Source organism: Mustelus asterias, chromosome 7 (genome assembly GCF_964213995.1).
Source record: "Mustelus asterias chromosome 7, sMusAst1.hap1.1, whole genome shotgun sequence".
In the NCBI taxonomy this organism is placed as follows: Eukaryota; Metazoa; Chordata; class Chondrichthyes; order Carcharhiniformes; family Triakidae; genus Mustelus; species Mustelus asterias.
The window spans coordinates 119,551,514-119,573,191 of NC_135807.1; the positions used below are offsets into that span (position 1 = coordinate 119,551,514).

Here is a 21,678-nt window from a genome sequence, read left to right on the forward strand (position 1 = left end):
GGTAAAACTGGCAGAACCATCTGAAGTTAGCAATTTAAATCGCTTTGTTGGCTGGTTCCCGCCCAGCGCAGTTGTCTAGGGGAAGTTAGCACTCCTGGGCAATTGCTGGGTGAAGCCTTGCATAGGAACTTCCTAGAGGGATTCCCCAGCACATCAATGGGGTACCCTCTAAATGTGACACTGGGGAAGCAGGAAGTTATGGACCTGCATGGCAGTTCTTGGTATGATGCACAGGACCCTCGATACATAAGTTCAGGTTCTTGCATAATGCAAGGGTTCATCAAAAGAATGCAAGTGCCTTAAGGAGAGTGTTCGACCGTGAACAAAAGTTGTACTTGGACACAAATGTTAGAACATGTTATAGACTGTACTGTTACTCCTTGTCCTTGTCTCTTCCTGCCGCCTTTATCCTTCACTTCCAATTTGCTTTTTAATGTCAATTAATTTGTTTCTTGTTTTGGGTTTTGCTTATTTGCATCTTCATATTCTAATTTTCCCCTGTCTTTCACAGCACAGGGCAAGTATGACTTCTCTCACCATTGCTGCAGCATCTTTATTTTGTTTTAGCTTTAAGAATTTTCTGCAAGTAGTTAACAACTTGTTAACAAATTGTTTTTAAATTGTACTGAGAAGTTTAGAAGCTCAGGTAAACTGTGATAAATCAGCTTAGCAATGATTTTAGACCTCATCTGGTTATTATTTGTATTTGGCAACCTTTGGACTATTCTTTAATTACATTGCAATTGTTTGAAGTGCAGGCTAATGTTGGACTGCAAACTGTAATCCTGTAAATGTTCATGCTGACTGGCTGGTAGTTTTGTTTTTGCTTTACATAGTTTGTATAATTTAGATTTCTTTCATTATTAGATGTCTTGCCATCAAGTATACCATATAGATAGAAACAGGTGTCCAATATGTATTATGTAAGTGGGAGGCCACATTGTAAGAGTGCTTGTTAAAATGCTAAAATCCAGGGGTGAATTTTCCTGTTCCACCTGCCACGGGAATTGTAGCGGGCAGGCGACCCATGGAAAGGTCCGTTAACCTTGGGCGGGATTTTCTGGTTTCGCAGCAAGCGTGGCTGGAAAATTCCGCCCTCTATCCCTGATAAATCGTAGGGCTGTGGGTTGGATCCACTTGTGGGAACAAGGTGTTTGTCGCCCATAGCATGATTATACCTCATATAATATCGTTCCAGAGCAATTTTGCCAATATGTAGTTCTTTCTGATCATACACTCTGACTTTTTCAGATAATCTTTGTAATCTCTAATAATCTCCGTGTCTGCTGCCCGTACACTAATTCTGAACACACCCTTTTCATCCATTGCTCCTTTGCTCGCTGATCTACTGGCTCCTGGTCCGGTAACATCTTAACGTTAAAATTTTCATGCATGTTTTTAATAACATCCATAGCTTTGTCCATCACTATATTTGGACACCCCTACAACCCTCTGAGACCTCTACACTCTTCTAATTCTGGCCTCTTGCATGTCTGATTTTCATCACTCTACCATGGACATCTGTGCCTTCAGCTGCCCAAGCCCTAAGCTTTGAAATTCCCTGTCTGAACTTGTCCGCTCCCTACTTTTCTTTCCTACTTTTAAAATGCTCCTTAAAACCTAATTCTTTGAGCAAATTTTTAGTCATGTGACCTCGTGACTGTGAGAGGTTTTCTTTGATGGCCTTCCTGTGACATGCCTTAGAAGTTCCTTAATTCACCAGATAAATGCAAGTTGTTATGCGATAAGCGTGAACACTAGTTAGTGCTTACTTGATATGTATATGACTTGGGATGTATGTACATTTGGTTTGTGCATCCATACAACATAGTGATCAATTTGAAGAAACATGTTTTGTCTCATTAAGAAAGAGAAAAACATTGGTGACATTTCTTGCTGTGGTGTTTGAATAAGATTGAATAAGTTCCTGCATTTAATATGTAATTTCTCCTATAATAGAAGGATATTTGTTCTAGGAAATGGAGGCATCTAGAAGTCTGCAACCCTTCGGCTTAAGTTTTAATATAATTTTATGTTTGCCTTATCCTTCATTACTTTCATATGGTATCATTAGTCCCAACTGCACAACTTGGAGTTGGGGATGGTTGCTACCTGCTTTTCAGGAAATCAAATTTGAACATTAGTGAGGAAGAATGAGGGGAAAGACATTTGACCCATGTAACCACTTCGAGTTGTTGTAGGGAAAAATCCCTTACCAGCACAGAATAGAAGCCGAGTCGCAAATCAAGGTTCAAAGCGTGTCTTTATTGTACAATTTACTAGGATCCTAGGGAGACCCCCGTAGCCAGCTCAGAAACAGTGGCTTGGCCACGTTGATCTCAATTAAATCACATCAGCTCTGGATCTTTATAGGGATCCAAAATTCGCGCGGGAACATTTGATTATGCCTTTTTTTACACAATGTATAAAGTGGTCTGTCAGTTTCAAAAGTCCCTAGGAAGTTTCATGGATTAGCATTTGTATGGTGTGTGTTCGTGTTAATGGGATTACTTGGTCCTGCCCCGGTGTCTAAATGCGTTTCCCATTACTATCTCTATGTGTCCTCTTATTTAAATTGGTCCTATTGTTCCGTGTCTGTGTTTCCTGCTTGTGAGATTGAGTGTTAATGTCCTCCTGTCCTGTTGGGTGTCTGGGGTATTTCATTCTTAACCTTTTATCCTTATCTCTTAGTTTATCAGATTTTTATGTCTGCCTTGGCCGAATTGGTAATATTTCAGTGATAGCTTGGTTTTGATAACCCACTCTCTGTCTCGTTTCATAGGGATCTTGATCTTCCTTGGCCAGTTTAAAATGCAGCTATGCGCTGTTGCTAGGCAGATTAGGGATCTTCCGTAGTTTCTGAAATTCGTGAGTCTCTCAGCTGTGCAGGGGGAGACCCGATCGAATATCCATCCGGGGGTGCCCCTCTGCATTGTTGGCCCATTATGAGTGGTGCCAATTAGTCCAATAAAAATATGTTTAATGATACAAATATGGTTTTCTGGAAAATTTCCTCCTTCAGTCCCTCCTCTCGTCCAGGGGGTGCCATTCATGGCTGACCCCCCATGGACGACCTTCAGAGGAACAGTGATTTGTACAGCTGTTGTCCTTGCCGTTGTTCCTCCTCTTCTGGGTCGTTGTTAAGTTCTTGCATCTGGATACTGGCAGTGGGTAGCATTCTTGATGTAATATTTGCACATATCACTTTAATACAGGTTAGGCCAAGGCAGAGTGTGAACAGGATGGCTACTACTAGGATTAATCCCTTCATAATATATGCTCCCCAAACTGTGTTAAACAGCCATCCTAACCACCCATCAGTCCCTGTTAACCCCTGTTTAAAGTTATCCAATTGCTTTTGTATCCCGGACATGGCTGCTGTTATGTTTAGTGTCTCGTCGTGTACGTATGTGATGCATTTTTCCTTGATGATGGTGCATACCCCCCCTTGTCTGGCTAGCTGATAGTCCACCGCATATCTCGTTTGTTGTGTGTATAGTCTGAGTTCTGCGAGTTCTTGGTCAATTGCGCCTAATGCTTGTAGGGTGTTGTTTCCTAAAATGGTCAGTCCACATATGAAGAAGTTCCTATTACTGGCACTGATCACCCCTGCGGCGCCTCCCAGGGATAGTGTCCCCAGAAATCCATATCCTAAAGAAGACCCTAGTGTGACAGGGGCCTGCCAGTCGGAGCAAAATTCTGCGCTGATGGCCCTGGTCACTATGCGTTTCTGGACATGCCCTTCGCTTGGGCATGGAACCGTGAGAGGTCTGATTGTCCCTACGGAAAAGAACCTTGGAGGCCTGTCTGTGGCCGTCATATATACATTTTTAAATAAAAACACGTACCCGTCTTTAACCCGATAACATGCATTACCCCGGGGTCGTTTGACCGCATGGCCCCATCTTGTGGAACCTTCCCTCCCCCTGGACTGTCCACTTGATTGTACCTCTTGGTGAGAATCAAATGGATATGTCCCTGAGGCTGAGCCTACGTGGGTGCTGTTGCACTTGCCACACATAAGCTGCCTACCCGCGGTGACTGCAATGCATTTTTGTTGCTTGCAGTCACAAGTGAAGTGTCCTTCCCAGACCCGGCACTCCTGGAGAGCACAATGTGCCTCAGCGCACGAATCATTTTTAGGGACAAAGGCATGCACGCACCCCCATCCCTCTCCCTTAAAACATTGTGGGTAGTTCCCATGTGTCTCCTCCGGTTGGGGTCCCGTCCCCCTTAGAATTCCCGGCTCAGTGAGCTCTACACACCTTCCTTGTATCCCTTGCTTAAAGTACCCAATATGTTCTTTGCAGGGTGCCCCCGATGTGTCAATAGTGAATAACTCTTGTGGGAGCCACCCTGGTGTTGCGATGAATAGGGAGTTTACTGATCGCGCTGAGGGGTAACAAGCGGTCCTATTCCCATAGATCTGGATGTGTGTTTTCAGGAATAGGTTTCCTTCCATGATTGGTGGTTCTGCTCCCCTAACCCCCATATGTTGGAGTGTATTTACAATGGTCAGGGTTATTATCAGATATGTCCCTGTTCCCATATCGCTCTTTTTTTTCAACAGTATTTTACAATTACAGTATATACAGAAAATAAACAGGCAATTAAATTAAAAGTAGTTGGTTCCGACGTCTTGATAGTAGATCTAGTCCTGGTTCCTGTGGAAGTTGAATGAGCAAAACGGTATTTTTTAGTTCATTTGTCCTCATATAGTTTTAATTGGGTCCAGTGTTTCCAGACCCCCTGTCCCCTTATATCTATACAGGCACAGGTATCTCCGCTAATAATGACCTCGTAAGGTCCGTGCCATCTTGGGGCAAATCCTGGTTTTGCAGGAAGCACTTTTGTTAATACCCGGCTCCCGGCTTTTGGGACTTCTGGTAATATTTCTGAGTCCCCCTCTGCGTCGACCTGTGCCTGATTAGAAATTACGGACCGGCGCATCCCCTTCAATTGGGTGCTAAGGTCTCGGATGTATTGTCGGATACATCCATTCATTTGTATGTAGTCTTATCAAAAGACATCGCTTTTCCCATTAAAATCACATGCCATACAGTTCCGATCTTTATATGAGTACTCTTACACTATCTCTAATTTGATCATTTGTTTGCGTGCAAGCGCTACACCACAGTACTTCACAAAATAATTATGTCTTTATCAATGCCCAATATAGTATATGAATATATCATACAAAGTTGGTTAAGGCTTTTCAGGATTTGATGTTATTCTTGTGTCTATATGGCAGTGCTATACTGTATAATAAAAATAATCAAGCGGCAGTTGTATCATACCACTTTACACATCGTACCCGTGATATCCAAACCCTTTTAATTCAAGCCGTTTCTATTTTTAAACTGAGCTCCAGATCGAAACCCCCGCACTCTAGGAAAAGTAACAGGCGCCGAATCAAAATCAAAGCAGGTACAATACATACCAGTTATTTGATTAGGAACATTTTGGTTTCTTAACTGGCTAGGTTTTAAGCTTTGCAGTGCTTTTATATTTGGCAAACCTTGAACCTTGATGGCTCATGAAATTCTGACGGCAGTACATAATTTTAACTAGTTCAGAATACTAAACTATCTGACGTTCGCAAATCGCGATATTCTGCGATTAATACTGTATTTCACTGACTTGATATACTTTAAACTAATTCATAGACCTCAGTCTTTTGTTCCTGCTTTTCTACCTTTCCACAAAATAACTTATTTTCTTCTCTTAACTCCTCAACTAACTCTTATAATTTCTACTTCAAGACAAAGGAAAGAGCACATGCTTCCTTCCAAGGTTTAAATCCTTTCTTAACATTAAAACAAACAACAACAAAGCATCCACGCAACCACTTTGTTTAAACACACACACACATACACACATGGAAGCTTCCAAAAGTCATTCCACAGTACATCCTTTTTCATTCAAACTTATCATTTCAGACTGGGATGAGTGTAAAACATTCAAAGAGAATACTGAACATTGATTAAGACAATCGCTTTTATTCTTCTTTTTTCCAAACTGTAATTGACTCAAAGCAGAAGTAAATTCAAGAAATCCTATCACTTGAATCTTTACAGTTTTAACACTCTCCCAGCCCCCCTGAGGCTAAACCAAGGTGCAATGTACTGCACCTACTGCCTGTAGCAAACATTCCACAGGAACAAAGAGCTCCCTGCTCTCAATCTAATTACTACAACAACCACCTACATTCGACAAGCTACCAGATCTCACAAACACACTGAAATACAAAAACTAAGATCTCTCCTATCCATCTGCTGCCTTTCCCCTGGCGTAAAAGGCTTATAGGTTGCCTTTGGTTGTGCTAACGTCCCTCCTCTCGTGACTGGCGCTAGATTATAATTTTCTACGTTTTCTTCTGATGCTGGAGTGGCTGTATGTTTCTGCACTGACTCGTATGGGCGCCGAGGGTCCGTTTCCTCTGATCTCTGCGTTATCTCCGCAGTGTGGTTTCTGTATTCTAATTCCCTCACTCTCTCCTGTAATACTTTAATTTGCTCTGTCTCTTTGTGTCTCTCCTCCATAGAGGCATTTACTTCCTCAATTAGTCCAGCTAACTGGGTCACTAATATTACTCCCATTACTTTTGTTTTGTCCCGTTTAACTCCGTCTACCCACTTTCTTTGATCTTCTAAAGTTTGTGATGCGTTCCACCCGTTCCGTTTCATCTTTGCAACAATCGCTTCTCTGGCTAACAGATACTTCAAAATGAGAGCTACTGCAGTTTCTCCCTTAACAACGTGGTCTGCCATTTTTCTGTCTAGCAGTCCTGCAACCCCCGTATGCTGGCTGCTACAGTAAAAGTGCCTCAACTCTCTCCCTTATCTCCTGTCACTGATACTGCCCCAGCACCGTCTGTATTGCTGTAGGTTCTCGTAGTGAGGTTCCAGTGGGTCTCTTTCCCCTGGGCTCCCCCAACTATTCCTGACACCTCACGCTTGGACTATTTTGTGTTGTCTTATTGGGATGTGTGCTGGTTGTTTAGTGGGTTTGTCCGCCCCTGTTCCCAGCCCCTCTAAGTACAACGCCTCCCGCTCGGCCACCACCCCCACTAGCAGGGTTGATCCGTTACCCCCCAAAACCGGGTATCCTGCTATGGGCTGTGGTGTTCCCTACAGACGAACAAGGTTATCAAACTCCGCCCGGGTCCCTAATGGATCCTCCGTCGTCGTGTCTCTTGGTCAGGATGGATCGGGTCCACTTTTCCTCAACACTTACACACCTGTACTCTGTTATCAAAGCCCCTGTTATAGTTAGTAACTGTATCGACTCTGAGGTTGTTCGTCCCTTCAGAGTCAGTGTTGTTACCCGATTTACACTGTCCGTGCCTTGCACCCTGAGTGCCTGTCTCTCTTAGCGCCCGCTTCAAAACCCAACCTTAGCGTGGGAGATTTCTCCTCTTAACGTCCAGTTTAGGGTAGGGCACCTTGAGTCAAGCACTCCCTTGTCCTATTGCCTTGGCACAGACAGCGGTTTCATTTACAATCCTGGGTTAGTTACACCAATTAGTTCTGCATGCGGTACTTATCTTTATATTAGTCTTAATTCTTTGTTATCAAATAGCCCAAAACCTGTTATCTTTACCTTTGGTCTTTTACTCCTATTAAAGTTAACAGTTACTTACCTTCTTCCACGCGGTTGTTCTGACCTGTACCTCTTTAGTGCGGACTTCTGTTTCAATTTAAAACTTAGGCAAGATTATACAGTTCTACAAGACAACAATACTCAAAACAGACAAACCCTAACCCTTAAAGGTACCTCACTTTGAACGGAGACCTGCACTCGCCTCTGACTGTTCTGGATTTGTATCAGATTCGTTTAATTTGATCCCGACTTTCAAACTGTGGTTATCAGTCAGAAGTCAGATATCAAATCCTGCTGTGACTACGCCATTTTGTTGTAGGGAAAAATCCCTTACCAGCACAGAATAGAAGCCGAGTCGCAAATCAAGGTTCAAAGCGTGTCTTTATTGTACAATTTACTAGGATCCTAGGGAGACCCCCGTAGCCAGCTCAGAAACAGTGGCTTGGCCACGTTGATCTCAATTAAATCACATCAGCTCTGGATCTTTATAGGGATCCAAAATTCGCGCGGGAACATTTGATTATGCCTTTTTTTACACAATGTATAAAGTGGTCTGTCAGTTTCAAAAGTCCCTAGGAAGTTTCATGGATTAGCATTTGTATGGTGTGTGTTCGTGTTAATGGGATTACTTGGTCCTGCCCCGGTGTCTAAATGCGTTTCCCATTACTATCTCTATGTGTCCTCTTATTTAAATTGGTCCTATTGTTCCGTGTCTGTGTTTCCTGCTTGTGAGATTGAGTGTTAATGTCCTCCTGTCCTGTTGGGTGTCTGGGGTATTTCATTCTTAACCTTTTATCCTTATCTCTTAGTTTATCAGATTTTTATGTCTGCCTTGGCCGAATTGGTAATATTTCAGTGATAGCTTGGTTTTGATAACCCACTCTCTGTCTCGTTTCATAGGGATCTTGATCTTCCTTGGCCAGTTTAAAATGCAGCTATGCGCTGTTGCTAGGCAGATTAGGGATCTTCCGTAGTTTCTGAAATTCGTGAGTCTCTCAGCTGTGCAGGGGGAGACCCGATCGAATATCCATCCGGGGGTGCCCCTCTGCATTGTTGGCCCATTATGAGTGGTGCCAATTAGTCCAATAAAAATATGTTTAATGATACAAATATGGTTTTCTGGAAAATTTCCTCCTTCAGAGTTTTATACTGCTTCATCTACATGTTCATAATCTGAATAAGTGTAAGAACAGGAATTAGCTATTCAGCTTCTCGAGTCTGTTCTTCCATTCAGTTTGATCAAGGAATATCTCTATCTTAACTCCATCTACCTGCCCTGTTCCATAAACCTTAATACCCTTCCTTACCAAAACCTATCAACTCAGTTTTAAAATCTTTACTTAATCTCGCCCATCAACTTCCAGATTACTATAAATCTTTGTATGAAGAAGTGCTTTCATAATATCACCTCTGAAGGACCTAGCTCTAATTTTAAGGCTATGCCCCATTGTTCTGAACTTTCCCACCAGAGGATATTTATTTTTACCCTATTCAATAGTCTTTGAATCATATTAAGCATTTCAATTAGTTGACCTCTTAATATTCTGTATTCAAGAACCAGTCCTCACAATTTAACCCATTTTGGTTGGTACCATTCTGGTGAATCTACGTTTCCTTCTCCCTCACATTTTAGCTAGTATCCTGTAGCTGGTACGCCCAGTACCTATTTTTGACAGGAAATTCCATTTGGAAGTCGCTCTGTTTTGTGCAAACACCCTGCAGCTTAATCAGAGGTGACTCAATATGTTGAAATTGAGAACATGCCTTAGCTAAAAACTGAACCTGAAATCCTATCTAAGGAGCTATGTAAGACTAATTTTTATCCATGTTTCCTGTAAGTGGTAAAAGTGGCTCCAATTATGTATGGGAACTCATAAAATTTGATCTTGATATTTCTTTGAACAAAATAGTGCGTAATATAGATAAGTTTGTCATAAACATGGAATCATATATGAATGAGAGAAATGAGCCTAGATTTGCAATAGTGTGACTCAGTCTTTTTGAAAGATAATGGGAGACTTGAAAGTAACACCTTTAGAGGGAAAGTCATGCCCCTGCAACAAGTTTAAAACATCTTAACAAATCCCAACTACATGAATAAGCAGCTTGAATATTGACAAGAAGAGGAAACAAATGATACTTATTGTGTTCTGTGACTAATTTTGGCATTTAGTAATGTGGAGATTTACACACCCGAGGTTAAGTGTTGTGCTTTTGTGGTTGGATGTGTAAATCTTTGCGCTTTTGTGAGGTTATAACCCTTGGGCTTTCGAATAGTGCGTGCTCAAGTCAATGAAGAAAGTAAGATGGCTGTTAAGAAAGAATTTTCAAAAAAATCCATTTTGTTTGTTTCTCTATGCCACTCTGCCCCACACCTCACCCAAGCTTGACCAATTTTGACTGTAGTTTCCTTTAACTTGATTTGATGGTTTCCATTCCTCCTTCCTTTTTACTGATCCACTATTTTCCTTGTTAGTCAATCAACAATCCCGATGTTTTGCAGATATGCAAAAATATGATATTAGAAGAATGAAATGATGAGTAAAAGGGAATATAGATATCTTGGTCTAAATATTCCACGATGGTTCTCCCAGATTGCTGTGGTTACTTTGAAGGAGATTGATGAAAGAGGTTGAAAATGGCTCTTTCTCTCGGATTGTAAGTGATCTGCTGAGGTGAGGAGGAGGCTGGTGGTTGCCGTGGTGGAGTTTGAAGGGCACTGTCTGTAATATAAGTAAACTATTCAGCATCATGCTATCCAGTTTGTAGCAAGGTTGTTTTATTGTATGAAGGTGTGCCAGAAAATCTACGTTGTTGAATTTCATGCTGAAACTTGTAATGCAAAATTAAGGAAATATTTTTCAGTTGTAGCTTCGGAAGGGATTAGAAATGTGCGTGTCTTTAACAGTGTCTCCTGACAAACAGCTGGGAATTGGAATACAGTGGCAGCCTTCCATCCCATAAGGGGATGTTTTGCACAGTAGTGGGCGACTGTGTTAGGTCTGTCTCCAATGTTGTGTTAACACTCTACAACAAAACTGGAGAGTAATTTCCAGGGTGCAAACCTGGACAAAATTAATGGAGACTCTGGAATACCCAAGTATCAGGGTCAACCAACTTCCCCAGTTGAATCCAAAGGAATGCATTACACTGTTTAACACTGGCTTGCCTGAAGACGTTGCCAGAAATATTACTTATTTGGAACATCAGTCCACCTTTGGGCTCTACTCCAAATTTTTTAGTCAGGCTTTACTCCCTTTGCCTTCAACTCTCTACTAGGCAGTGGGGCTATTCAGCCATAATGGGAGTTTGGTTCATGAGTGCCAGGACATGCACACTGCAGGTCTCAGGGCAAACCTCATCTAGTTCCTTTGAAATTTTGGCCTGGGATGACCAGGGACCCAGTTTGTGTGTTGCCATGAGGAGAAACAACTGAAGACTTGTTGATCAAGAGGTTGTGTACAGACAGGGAGGGACTTGCACGTAACACAGAGAACTTTAAACCACCTTCTGTTTTTTTCAAAACATTGACCAACTCTACAAGTTATGGGTGGAAAGGACAACATTTATTAACTTGGTACAGAATAATTTTACTTTCTCCTCCATTGCATACATTTTTCAGAATTCTGCTTTTTATATTATTTCTTGATGTGCTATGGATCAAATTCCTGCTTTCAGGGTCCAGTATGCTGCTATTATTTTATTTTTGCTGGTCGAGGCAGAGTGGAATGAACAACTTATGCAGCTTGACTATTGTAGCATGTTGTGCTGATGTGATTTTTCTTTTAATTGGTCTTTAGAAGTGAAACATGCTTGTCTGTTAACTGTTCCAGTGAAGCCCTGGGCTAAACTTCTGTGCAGCAAACAAAACTCCTTTAAATAATTCATAATGTTTATAAAACATAAAAAACATCCCTCCAGTCCAAAGATGAAACAATCTTGAATCATCTTCTTGTATGAGCCAAGTGTTATCCAAACCTCCACTCCCATGTTCCCTCAGAAACTAGACTATGATTCGTCTCTGAATAGGAAACTTGCATTGAAAATAATAGCTAAAACTGAAGTGTTGCTCAGTTTATTGCTTCTAAATTGCTATTGCCAGTGGAAGATGGCAAGATTGGTGATCTATAGTGCTAATATTTTCCTTTAATTTTACATTTGCCATTGTCAGACTGCTGGGAATCGCTGAAGCATGTTCATGAATTGGCTGCAAACTGTATGGTTTGTTTGTGGTAAAAATCAAGTATGCTGAAAGAGCATACTTCTGATTATTTATCACAAATCGAGTCCATAGGATGTTTATGGGCAGCATGTTGGTATAGTCGTTAGCACTGCTGCCTCATAGTGCCAGGGACCCGGGTTCGATTCCTGGCTTGGGTCACTGCCTGTGCGGAGTCGGTACGTTCTCCCCGTGTCTGCATGGGTTTCCTCTGGGTGCTCCGGTTTCCCCCCTCAGTCCGAAAGATGTGCTGGTTAGGTGCATTGGCCATGCTAAATTCTCTGTCGGTGTACCTGAACAGCACCGGAGTGTGACGACTTGGGGATTTTTGCAGTAACTTCATTGCAGTGTTAATGTAAGCCTTCTTGTGACACTAATAAATAAATTTGGCTTTAGAGTTCCTTTTCAGCTGGCCTACCAATAATACCCGGTTTCACGGTTTGGCAACATCTGAGAAAATATCCAGCTCTTTAGCATTTCCAAGCTATTTGCACAGCTTCCAGGCTTTAGCCAGCTCACACAATAACTCTACTGTCCCCTTTTCTGCCAAACAGAAAAACCTGAGAGTCATCTGTTGCCTCTCCTCTCAAGAATTCTGTGTTCCTCTTTTTGTCTCTGCTGTCCCTTTTGTGATTACCTTCATCCTCCAGATTTTCTGTCTGTAGTTCTGCTTTATGTCTGCAGCTCTCCTTTTATGCCTACCAGCCATAAAATATTTTTCTTAACTTCCTGTTGATACTGCTTCAAGGTGAAGGGTCATCAGGCCACATGGAACAATATTTTTTATTGTCAAAGAAAATTAGAATTATTCTCTTTACAATTGATGCAAACTCTTAAAGTCCTTTTCAAACATTATTTAAAAGATCTGTGGAATTTGTAATTGTATTCAAGAAACTAAAGAATGCCCTTGCTGTACTGTTTCTGGGTCAAAGTTCGTCACATATTAAGTGCAACTGCAATATTACCATGGCATTTTCTTTTGATAAAATAACTCCAATGAAAGCATCAATATAAATGTCTGTCTTTAAGCTTTGTTAATGGCTTCCAGTGCTAATTTAACGCATTCATGAATTGTGAATATTGGTAGGAAGGTGTTTACATGGGATAATCGATAGTGGAATTCAAATGGTTTATTTATGCAGTGGATTTTGTCATGTAGACTTTCATTCTTAATGCTGATTATCTCAAAATGACTATCCTCATAAGGTACAAAATCAAATCTTGCTTATTTTTTTCATTGCAGAATTAATTAAGTAATCTAAAACTCTGTTTGCCCTCCTTTGGTCCTTACATTTAACTCCAATGTCTCATTGATAGCTGTATTTTCTAATGCCATTGGTTACCGCCACCTTATAGAATCATAGAATCTTATAGAACGCAAGGAGGCCATTCGGCTCATTATAGCTGTTTATCAAAACCTTTAATAATTTTGAACACCACTATTCAGTTTCACCATAACCATCTTGGGTCTAATGAGAATAATCTCTGCTTCCCTTGCCTCCCTACATTTCTGAAGACCCATATTCCTGGTAGCATTCTTGTAAATCTCCTCTGTACCTTTTATAGTGTCTCTCTTTGCTGTGGTTTCCAGATTTGGACACAATATTCTTGCTGAGGTCTAATCAGTGATCTATAAAAGTTTAACTTCTTTGTTTTTGTGCTATATACCTCTATAAAGCCCAGGATCTTGTATACTATTTTTAACAGCTTTATAAACTTGTCTGCAACCTACAACAATTTGTGCACATACATTCTCAGCTCTCTGCTCCTACACACCCTTTTACAGTTTTATCATTAAGTTCATATTGCCTCTCCACTTCGTCCTTCCAAAGTGCATCATATCACTATTCTCTGTATTAAGTTGCATCTGATAAGTGTCTGTCCACTTCAGTCTAGATCTCTTGATGTCTGTTACCTTCTCCGTTACCGTTTCCTATATTCCTGAGTTTTATCTTTTTATACTGCAATAGCATGCCTACGATCTGCAAAAGTGGGATATTTATTCCACATTTGAGTGCCACCTTGTTGAGGTTTGTAGTGTTTAATTTGTTGGTGAGTTCATGTGGTGTAAGCATTTAATGGTTCTTTAGGTGTGTCTTCAGCAACACAAATGAGGACCATAATACAAATTACTCTGTCTATGCCTTAGCGTAATGATTGAACATGTTGGTAAATCATTATCAGTGCGAGTAAAGCAGATGTTATGTTTCTCCGAAAAATCCATTCTCCGTATCATGCTGTTCTCTGAAAGTGCTGAGATTTGAGTTCTTTTCTTTACATCCTGTATGTGATAATTATAAATTGAGTCTTACATTCCCACTCTTTGGTAACAGAGAATCTGAATTGTTATTTGCTGTTTCACAACATGTAGATGGTGTGTTGAAATGGCTTATGTCACTTTATTATCAGGAAATCCATTCAGGTGACTGTTAAATCTTGGTTCAGTTAAACAGAAAAACACTCGGAACCACCATAGAAAAGTAAGTACTTAAAGCCTGAAAATCACGGCAATATGTAAAATCAATGAACTAAAGATTTTCATAGTCTCGATAGTGAGACTTTAAATGCACAGTTAATGAAAGACATTTGAATGCAATTAGCTTGTCAGAGTAAAGTTTATATCAATTTTAACTTCATTGGGAATATGTCACTTATAAAGGACCATTGTTCAGATGCCGTTGAAGTTTGAAGATTTCAAATTGAATAAATAATATTTGAGGAGTGTGTCTTGGACAACGGGGGAGGCAAAGCACTATTGTACAACACTAATCTAGTTCTAGGCAGGCAACGTGAATTCAGAAGGAGGGGGAACGGCTGCAACTTCTTTAAAGTTGATAATCTGAGTAGACTGCGATATGCCCTGTGGTGTGACACACTTTGAATTCCAAAATCTCTGGTTAAAGTTCTATCCTGGGGTTCAAGATTAACTCCAGGAATAGGCCAAAAAAAATAACTGCAGGGTGGGAAATAGCCATCAGTCATTAGAGGAACCATGTTGGAGTGGGGGAGCTCCAGAGTTGCCAACTCTTCAGGATTGTCCAGGAGAATTGAAGATTAATCTCTAGGATATTGCTGTAAACAAACAAGCATACAAAACAGCAACAGAAGTAGGCTATTCGGTGCCTTGAACTTGATCCACCATTCAATAAGATTATGGCTCACCTGTTTGCATTGAGTTCCACATTCCCATCCGGCCCGATAACCTTTGATTCCCTTGCTTAACAAGAATCTATCTGCTACTACCTTAAAAATGTTCAGTAACTCCACTTCTACCACCTTCTGAAGCACAGTTGCAAAGTCACACAACCCTCTGAGGGGAAAAAAAAATCCTCATCCCTGTCCTATAAGGGCAAACCCTAATTTTTGAGAGAAGACTTCAGGGTTGGAGGAAGGGGGAAGGAAATAGTATTAAAAAGATAATTCTTTGTCTTTGAATGTCCTTATTTATTATAGAAAATGTTAAAATTGGGGGAATAAAGCTAGTTGATGGTCCAGAATCATCCAGTTGTGCAATGACAATGAAGAACCTATTTCTGGTTGATGTGGGTTGACAGAGGGCCACGAGGACGGATGTGAATGGTGACCAGTGGCAGAAGCATGTGTATGATGTGGTTGAAGGCTGGAACTCTTATGATTAAACCTCCAGGAATATGTGCAACCAGAGCTGACAGGCCCAGGTGCCTCAGGGCACGATGCTGGAACTACTGACTGCTGTTTCTAATTTACTGAAATGATGTGCATTCAGAGACTCAGTGCAAAGCAGCAGTTCTGCAGATGGTACCAAACTACCAGGAGTGCTGGAATCAAAATAGACACCTCAGAAGTTGCAAAATGAGTTAACAAGAAAAGAAAATCTAGCATTTCTACAGCACATTCACCACCACTGGATGTCCCAAAATATTCATAGCCAGAGTAGTACTTTTTCAAGTGTAGCCATTGTTGGACAAAATATGCAAATAGGTCAAATCAGTGGCAAATGAAATTAAATGTAGATAATTGTGAAGTACACTCATATAGCAAGATAGACAATGAACATACTCCATGAAAGTGTTGAAATAGCTACGGTTGATGATGAAAGAGAACTAACAAAAAAAAACTTATTTTCATTGTGCTTTTCACAACCTCAGGGCATCCCAAACCACTTACTTAGCCAATTAAGTCAGAGGAAGTACTTATCAAATTTACCTTTGCTCTGGTTAGACTGCACCTTAAATGCTGTATCCAGTTTTGTTGCCAAGAAACAGTACACTCATTCAAATTTTAGAGGAAGTGCAGAGAAGAGCTCCAAAACTGGTGAATAAAGTTGGAGAAGCTTGAGCAATTCAGCTTCAAATGAAAGTGTCTGAGAGGTCATCTTATAGACATCTCCAATGTTAAGGGTCTGAAAACATAATTCCAGAATATGACCACTGTCAGAATTCGGGAGCAGAATGAGGGATGAAGGGTCAAACTAGTAAAAGGTAATTTTAGGACTGATTTCAGGAAGATAGAAAAACAGGCCTAGGTTAAAGACTGCAATAAGCTTGCAGAATATCTATCAATGGCAAAAACCTGGAAATCATGTCAGAAGCAATTGGATATGGCAATAGAATTGGTATGAGCATACCTTTGGGTGAATGAATTAAGATGACTGGTCTCCATGTAAAATTATTTTGTGTTTAATGATCATGGGATTTGTGCGCTGTCATATGAAAATGCAGTGAATTTAATATTCTGATTTAATGCCACTGTAAGAAGTGTGGAATGTCAAAGTTAATGATGGCAATAAATTTGAAGTGCTACATGGAAACAAAGGTTAGAGATAAAGAACAAAGAACAAAGAACAGTACAGCACAGGAAACAGGCCCTCCAAGCCTGTGCCACTCCTTGGTCCAACTAGACCAATCATCTGTATCCCTCCATTCCCAGGCTGCTCATGTGACTATCCAGGTAAATCTTAAACGATGTCAGCGTGCCTGCCTCCACCACCCTACTTGGCAGCGCATTCCAGGCCCCCACCACCCTCTGTGTAAAAAACGTCCCTCTGATATCTGAGTTATACTTCGCCCCTCTCACCTTGAGCCCGTGACCTCTCGTGATCGTCACCTCCGACCTGGGAAAAAGCTTCCCACTGTTCACCCTATCTATACCCTTCATAATCTTGTACACCTCTATTAGATCTCCCCTCATTCTCCATGACTGCTTGTATCAGTAACGTTAAAAGTAGAAGAAATAAGGAATTAAATATCATGTACGTTGACTTAATGGCAGTTGCATTCCAGTTCACATTACTGTTGGCATTGCACACTTATGTTTTCTTTAACAAATGGAGTGTTTAAAAAAGTATTCGGGTCACCATTAAGTTTCAGTGAAGTGTGTTGGTGAGAGTTGCTACCAAACAGGAGAATTATTTTTTTAAATTTCTTGTGGCTGCCTAAAATGCACTTGTGCTCCGTTTAGATCATGTTTTTGATATGCGGATCTTATTTTGACCAGGCCAACAGCTGACTGTAGTGCCTAAAGGTGGAGTAGATGTTTAAAGTTGCTTGTTTCTATATCATATGGATATTAAAAACTAGTAAGTCTCAACTGTTTTTTAGTCCATGATCTGTTTTTGTTTTGTCTTCTACCTTTGTTCTGTCCTTCACATGCCATGTTCAAGTCAGTCAACAATTTCTACATTGATATAACTAGTGCTTTTACATACATGTGACAGATGTTGCTCAGGACAGTTGTAAGTTGTGTGAAAGCAATACTGTTTGACTACAATTGGAGTATATGGCATTTAAACTTCTCATTGCCATTGAATTCTGAAATGTCTCATGACTACAGCGTGAGTCAGCATATGTGGGAACTGGAATGAGTGACTCTGACCACAGTTGGTCTCCATTTGTTTTCCATCTGTGATAGATTGTGGGACTTTGATTCAAATAGGGAAGTAGATGGTGGCACAGTGGTTAGCATTGCAGCCTCACAGCACCAGGGACCCGGGTTTGATTCCCGGCTTGGTTCACTGTCTGTGTGGAGTTTGCACATTCTCCCTGTGTCTGCGTGGGTTTCCTCCGGGTGCTCCGTTTTCCTCCCAGATGTGCAGGTTAGGTGAATTGGCCATGCTAAATTCTCCCTCAGTGTACCCAAACAGGCACCGGAGTGTGGCGACTAGGGGATTTTCACAGTACCTTCATCGCAGTGTGAATGTAAGCCTACTTGTGACTAATAAATAAACTTTTACTTTTAGATCAGCAAGATCAACTGTGGAGTTAAAATTGCAGCATAACATGCTAGCTGATCTAGTTCTGATGAAGGGATATAGCTGCATAATTGACACTTATTATATTTACAATAGGAGACGTTCTTTCTTGTGGTGGGTTCTCACATGCAGCACTGTTAACAGGAAAAAGACTGAAGTAATTTACATCTAATCTTGTCACTTAATGATTCGCCTGTACGTCTGAGGTCTATATTTGTTGATTTTTAGAACGTTCATCTTCTGTAGTAAAGCAAGAAGCTCAGTGGAAGAATTATACTAGTTATTTAGTGATATATTTACATATTATGCATACCTTCATTGAAGATGTTTTGTGAAAGTAACAAAATGTAACAATATATGGTGTCAAATTTTGTTGTGTAATATTTCCAAATTTTAAATAATCCAGAAGTGTTATTCTGATAAATCTGAATCAGTGCCAACTTTCATAAGCAGCTTGTGACATTGAAGTGTCTGGATTTGCTTTACAAGTTTGCTTTACATTATCTGACTTTTAAAAAAACATTGTGGAGCGGAATCTGTGCTGACATTATCAAAGGACTTAATAGATTGATTAAGAAGGCCAAAACTGGAAGTGACTGTGCAGTACTGTATTTGCTTTGTGTGATATTATGTGACAATGCGAAATATCATTTTGTTTTTCTTGCCAGTTTCAATTTGAGATGATAACTTGGACTTTGGCTGACATACTCAATGAGGATTTACTGCATTTCTGTTTACAATACTTACATAGATTAACACAATCCAAAGGGAAAAGATGTGGGACACAGCAGCCTTTGTCTGTCTCTAAGTCTTTTTATGTTCATTGTAAGAATCCTATTATAATGCATCAAATGCTACCAACTGACTACTTAGCATATTATGTAGCATCTAAAGAAAATTATTCAAACTCCGATTGAGAGGAAAACTTTTTTTAAACTATGCATATGAGCACTTCCATCCAGCTTTCTGAAAAATCAAATGTAGTTTGCTGCCAAATCAAATGTGAACATTTCTGATGGCACCGGTAGCAACTTTACCTGGTGTATGATTAATTAACGATCTGTTTTGTCCCTAAAATAAATTTCTTAATCACAAGCTGTTTTTCGGATCTTTTAAATTTGGATCTTTTATTTTGTGGATATTTAGTTAACACATGAACTGTGGATAGTGTGCTGTCATACCCTGGTTCGTCAACAATGATAAGAGTGTTAACAACACCAGGTTAAAGTCCATCAGGTTTATTTGATAGCAAATGCCATTAGCTTTCGGAGTGCTGCTCCTTCGTCAGATGGAGTGGATATCTGCTCTCAAACAGAGCATTCAGAGACACAAAATCAAGTTACAGAATACTGATTAAAATGCGAATCTCTACAGCCAGCCAGGTCTTAAAGATACAGACAATGTGAGTGGAGGGAGCATTAAACACAGGTTAAAGAGATGTGTATTGTCTCCAGACAGGACAGCCAGTGAGATTCTGCAAGTTCAGGAGGCAAGCTTTGGGGGTTACTGATAGTGTGACATAAACCCAAGATCCTGGTTTAGGCCGTCCTCATGTGTGCACAGCTTGGCTATCAGTTTCTCTTCTAAACAGCCTAAACCGGGATCTTGGGTTTATGTCACACTATCAGTAACCCCCACAGCTTGCCTCCTGGACTTGCAGAATCTCACTGGCTGTCCTGTCTGGAGACAATACACATCTCTTTAACCTGTGCTTAATGCTCCCTCCACTCACATCGTCTGTATCTTTAAAACCTGGTTGGCTGTAGAGATTCGCATTTTAATCAGTATTCTGTAACTTGATTTTGTGTCTCTGTATGCCCTGTTTGAGAGCAGATATCCACTCCATCTGACGAAGGAGCAGCGCTCCGAAAGCTAATGGCATTTGCTACCAAATAAACCTGTTGGACTTTAACCTGGTGTTGTTAAAACTCTTACTGTGTTTACCCCAGTCCAACGCCGGCAACTCCACATCGTTAGCAATAAGTCAGAGGTTGGTCTAAATTGCTGGCTTTGCTACTACTTGTAAGAAAAACTTTGATATAAACACATCAATGTATATGATGCCATATCTATTTGATGATGCTTTTGTAAATGAATAGAACCTGATGACTCTGGGGCAGTAAATGGATATGTTCAATGGTCATTGCTTTCATCTTCTAGAACAATGTGGTTTTAAATGATGAAGCAACTCGATTGCTTTTTTTCTCTACCCCAACTCCAGCTGTCTGTCTACTGGGCGGGAACTAGACAGGAATATACCCTGCCTCCTCACCTTGACCTTTTTTGGTAAATGACATATTTTGAAAGGAATAAGATCATTTATGACTGGCAAGATTGGCTATATTTACAAATAAAAATTTAAAAACTCACATTCATAGAATCATAGAATCCTACAGTGCAGAAGGAGGCCATTTGGCCCATCGAGTCTGCACTGACAACAATCCCACCCTGACCCTATCCCCATAACCCCATGCATTTACCCTCGCTAGTCCCCATGACACAAAGGGGCAATTTAGTATTTCCAATCCACTTAACCCACGCATCCTTGGACTGTGGGAGGAAACTGGAACATCCGGAGAAAACCCACACAGATACGGGGAGAATGTGCAAACTCCACACAGACAGTGACCAACGCCGGGAATCGAATTTGGGCCCCTGGTGCTGTGAGGCAGCAGTGCTAACCACTCTGCCACCGTGCTCTCCTAGTCACTGTGCCGCCCATTCACTTTAATGTAGCGTTTATTTTTTAAAAGTTGCAAGTATTGATATAATAATCCTAGTATGTTGGTTTGTATAGTAACATTGGTCAGTAGCTGTCATAATTCGGGTTTGAAATTTTCTGTGATACAGGACTCAGAGATTTCAAAACAAGTTAGCCCCATTACCACAGAGGCTGACACCGATATCACAGGCAGTGACTGTCTCTAACAGTAAAGGGCCAGCCACATCCCCCCCTGAACTTCAATGGCATAATCATTGCCTAGTTTTCCTCACGAGGCACTTGGAAGCCCGGGCAAGTGGAACTAACAGTTTAATGTGACCTGCTTTATCAACTCCATGGTTACAGGAGTAAAAAAAGGAATGTTTCAGACTCCTCAATAACTGTCCAAGATCTACAAAACTCAGATGGTATATACTTGCAAATGCTCTCGTCCATAGGAGTGATAATAGCACTCAAGAAGCTTGACACCACCACCTTGGACAGTTGACTTAATGGCCACCCCTGTCACTGAAGTCCAGTCTACCCCTCTACATGCTGTAGCTGCAGTATGTATTATGCATAGAATGCACTGCAGCAACTCAAACCTGTGCTTTGTAGACTTCATAGATCTGTGCTACTGGGAAGCAAAGATCAGTAAGATGCTTGCAATATCGCTGCCTCCAAATATCCCCCTAGATCATGTACTTGGGCATGTACCAAAAGGGGAAAAGGTGATCCCCATTCCTTAAATAATGGTACATTTCTGCTTTCATGTTATGCTTACATTGGTTCCTTTTAGTTAAACTGTCATAAAAGAACATCACGTAACTCATACAAACACGAGAAAGACAGTCATAATTTTCTTCAGCGGAGCTACAAATGCTTCTATTGTTAGTCAAACTCATCTTTGCCTATTTAGATCTTCAA

At 40.7% G+C, this 21,678-nt stretch overlaps 1 protein-coding gene across 3 annotated transcripts in view; it reads left to right on the forward strand.

Moving 5' to 3' along the window:
- socs6a (suppressor of cytokine signaling 6a) overlaps positions 1–21,678 on the forward strand; it is a 61,822-nt gene that overhangs the window by 18,753 nt on the left and 21,391 nt on the right. Inside the window, exon 1 of one of the 3 annotated variants that reach the window (XM_078216708.1) lies at positions 17,351–17,378. The exons of the other annotated variants lie outside the window; for them this stretch is intronic. The gene's annotated coding sequence lies outside the window, so the exon portion shown is untranslated. Of the gene's footprint in view, positions 1–17,350; positions 17,379–21,678 lie in introns of those variants that run through there. 3 annotated transcript variants of the gene reach the window in all.